The sequence below is a fragment of the Branchiostoma belcheri genome, unplaced genomic scaffold (genome assembly GCF_001625305.1).
Source record: "Branchiostoma belcheri isolate BF01 breed outbred unplaced genomic scaffold, Haploidv18h27 scaffold35, whole genome shotgun sequence".
NCBI lineage: Eukaryota > Metazoa > Chordata > Leptocardii > Amphioxiformes > Branchiostomatidae > Branchiostoma > Branchiostoma belcheri.
The window spans coordinates 2,664,186-2,668,721 of record NW_017803965.1 but is presented as its reverse complement, the minus strand read 5'-3'; positions in this window follow the sequence as shown (position 1 = coordinate 2,668,721).

Below are 4,536 nucleotides of genomic sequence, written 5' to 3'. Positions count from 1 at the left end.
TGCGAACAGACGACAAAAGGGCTAGCGTTTTATTATGTAATGTAAATATGAAATGTAAGGTAGACGTTATATGATTGTAAATTGTATTGAGAAACATGTGATAAATTGTGGATTACTTTATATGACTGAACAAAGCTGGAATGACATAAAGGGGGGTTCCACAATGTTTCTACTTAATGTTTTTGACTATAGTGAGCGTTAGTTCAGTGCCCAGAAGTCCATGTGGCCTTGAACTGAGCAAAAGTCGTTAAATATCTGATAACTACTTTTGTTTGTTCTCTTGTGTTTTTTTAAGTGGCGCGCTGTGCGGTTTCGTGAGGGTTTATAATTGGCGATAAAACTTATGGGACTTACTAATGGTGTCCTGTACATTTCTGGGAATGCCTTCCTGCCGCGCCCCCCTCCCCACGTCCCCTCAGGCCATGGTCCTAACCGGTCAGGTCTGGTTTACGTTAGCTGACGACATTCCGTCTACCTGCACCTGCCAACCCGGCGGTACATCAAGCTTCCTCCCCATTCTCACTAGGATAAAATTGTCCGGATCGAGTCGATTCGCTTTCATCCGTCTCGAAGCCGAATCAATTCGGTTCGATCCGGACAATTTTATAGTGGGATAAGGGCTCTTTCATGATCTGGGGGTAATAAAATTGGATTTTCAATGTCATTTATCTGCCCATATTTTTAATGTGATAAGTTGAATCAACCCTATCCCACAGCATACTGATATATCTGAGGCAAAAATGTGATGTCGCTGACGGAAAACAGTTGCTTGTTCGTATCGTAGGGTGGTTCTAGTTATTTATTGGTGGTATCAAAAAAGGGACTCTTCGCTGTTTTGGGGGTATTTTACACACTTAAAGTATGGAACGATGACGAAAATGTACTGAGAAATACAGTAAATTTCAATATCATAAAGGTAAATAGGTAGATCGAACCAGCTTACGATACGAAACAAGCAGCCGTTTTCCTTAAGCAATATTGCATTTAATTTTGCGTCAACATTTAAATTACCATATTAAATAAAAAATGAATGACCAGAAAACCCAGTTTTACTGCCCCGCATTCGTTTCGGGTGCCCGATACTGAACAATCAGTCCACTTAGCAAATCAATCTGGATCTCCTTACTCCCCACTTCAAACACATCGGTAGGAATTAATGTCGTCTTTGTCTCGCTTCTTAGTTTCCATGGCAACCACCGGGCATCAAAGACGTTGCCGGGGTCACGTGCCTGACAAGGTCACTCAATTAGCGGCGTTAATTGCCCCCCTCCCCAGAGTGGTACAGGCTCGATAGCGCCGGTGTTGTTGGCAAAATCACAGCTGTGGAGTGGACGGTGTCGGGGGGACAGGTAGGTATACATGTAGGAGGGGGGCTTTAGCACACGTATCATTTAACAACCCCACCTCAAGGTCATTGGAGAAATAAATAACCCTGGGGGGGGCGCAGCAGGGGGTTATCAAAGCAAATGTTAGGGGGGTAGTTGAATGTACCATTTGTGTACACAGTATCATTGTACATTTGTATATACAGTGTGTCTGTACCAGAGAATATCCCGATATACTTTTCAGTTCGAAGAATAGGAATTATAGAAATGACAATAAGTAATATTATCATATAGCCGGGTGGCGTTGACCAATCAGAAGGCTCTATTCCACATTCCTTATGTCGCCGTAATGTCACAAATAGAGTCAAAATCGGGTATTTATTCATCCCAATCCATACATTAAACAAACCCAATAATCACCCGCATATGACCTCAGGTGACCCAATAGAACACGGCTCTAGTTCTAAAAGATCCAAAAATAACTTAAGTTGTGTTCTAATGACCTCGGGTGACTCCCATAAGAACACCTGTTCCCTGCCCATGACCCAGTTAACGTGAACTCTACCCAGTGACCTAAGGTGACTCCATATGGAACTATGTTCTATGTTCTATTCAGCATGTGCATTGTGTCACTTACTGCATCAGTTTGGATAGGCTATCGTGTAAGCTATATGATAATAGCGTTAATGTCCCGCCCTTTCTCGGTGAATATGGTGTGATAAAGCCTTGTCAGTTGCTATAACCACCTCATAAAGCCACCTCGTTCGCTGCGCTCACTTGGTGGCTTTATTCTGTGGTTATAGCAACTGACAAGGCTTTATCACACCATATTCACCTCGGGGCGGGGCATTAACCCTTAATTATCCGTATTCTTTTTTTGTGTGTGATACTTTCCTTGTATTCTTAGCGTTTTTATGCGAGGCGTTGTCTTATATCCAGGTCAGTGTTCTATTCTCCAATCAGATTCTGTACGGCAAGGGGAGTCTATATTGGCCTCCTGTATCCATTGGTGGGACGGCTGATAGTTACAGACGGCCAATATAGACTCCCCTTGTCCTGCAGTATCAGCTTGAAGATTACGTATATCCCACCTCACGGTCTAGTGACGACCAGTGGACCATACGTCCTGTACATGAACCTGAACAAGTGTTTGACAAGCCTGTTTCCGCGGTCAAGTTCCTCTGCCAAACTGATAACAATATGCAAGGCCACCTTGTATAGCCTTGCCTACCGTGGTACCCTGGAAGGGTATTAAACAACGCAGTATGGGTAAGGGGATGAAGTCTGCCATCTCTATATTGCCTTGTTACGTTCTGTTCTGTTATTTCAAGGACGTTTTGATACAAGTATAATGTCCTTGGTTGTATCTACGTATTTAATAATCGACACCCGATTACGGCACTGAAAACTGCAAATTGTCCTCAGAGGTTTGCGTCAAATAGCAACATTTGAGAAAAAAGGATGCCAGATTACGAAAATAGAGCTACATAGCTAGTAAATTAGATGTTTATGATTTTGAAATTTCACTCAGCCACCTTCGGTTACCACCTTTAACAACGATGACCTCTGCGATAAAGAGGTCAACATTCGTCGTAAAACCCTCCACAAGAGTTAGACTACCCCCCAAGTCGCCTCCCTCGCGGACCTACCACTGTTTGTTTGTTGATGATTTGCCTTCTGTATAAACCACGCTGTTGTATACCCTTTTTCTCAGACGTGCAGATGAATAACTTATTCACTTCAGTGAGAACAGGACATGTCTAACTTGTGCGTCCTGCCACATAGTCCAAGCAGATGTTTCAATGGAAGACGAATTTTGTTTTTATTTTCCTTGGCTGTATGAGAATCATGATTGTTTTCTAGAGTAATTGTAACCCATGTGCTGTTATAGCTTGGTCAATTCTTCAAATATACTGTTTGACTACTATTTGAAGTTCTGGAACTTGCTACAAAAATTGCTGGCTTATAATCAAAGCCCGTCATACTTTCAGAACCTTTCTACAAACACCAGCCGACCAAGGTTGGCTAGCTGACGTTAGAGAGCAGTCTGGCCACAAAGCGAATCGAATTTGAGTCAAATTTGGCCAACCACGGCCCGATCTGATTCCGAACACCAGCCAACCGCCAGCCAACCATTGCCGACCCTCCCGTCAACACCCAAATCTTTTAAAAATTTTGAAACGGAGACGGCTACGTGTAACATGTGCTTTACAAAAGAACCTGTAATGTGTACCAGAGATAGTCCCCTGTTGATCTTAGCTCTAACTGTCACTTTCCCGCATTACATGTAACCTGAATAACCTGTTATTGTTCGTTCGCTGCCTTAAAACACCTTTAAAGGTATTCCGGAACTTCCTACGCCCATCAAAAATATACAATACAGATAAATACCCTGTGATTTGTACTGTAGATAGCCCCGAAGTGAGTACAAAATTACAGTGTCTGGAGGATTTAACTCCTGCCTGTATTACACACATTGCCTGATGTTTAAGATATGCCGGCTTGGATGGGATAGGTCTATGGTATGCGTGGATTCTGACTGGGACGAGGTTAGCTATCGTAGCCAGAGCTGTACTGTTTTCATACTTTAACGTTAAATCGTAACCAAGGCTGTGCTATGTTCATGCCTTGAATTCAGGACAGGAAAATTAGATTTAAAAAGCCAATTTTCTGGCCATTTTTAATGTCTAAACAAGAAGCCATAGGTGACAATTCTCCGTGAAGTATTATATATTGCAACAAAAAGAAGTAGCCATTGGCGACAATTCTCTGTGAAGTGTGATAAATCGAACAAAGAAAAATTGTTTAAACGCGCGTCGGCTCAGTCATCTTAAGACGCAACAACCAATCAGAGATGCGAGATGCCTACACGTGACGCGGGAAGGGCGCGCGATGCCCGAAATATTTTTGCGTCAATATTCAGCGCCGTGATTCAAGAGATTAATACCCGGAAACAATTTTTTCTTGTTTTGAACGCATTAACATGCATTTACGCTAATCTAGTATGATTCTAGGGTACTTTTTTTTTAACCTGCCATGGCCAGATTATCTAAAGATGTGTGTATTGTGTGTACAATCTATAGAAAGAGAAATGTACATCAGGTCCGATCATCCGATTTTCACGTTTCGGTTTTTTGGACTCGGTTCATGAACGTATTTTGGTTTGGCTCCTGGAATGTGCAAAAAAATGACTCCCGGGACTGTCTACAGG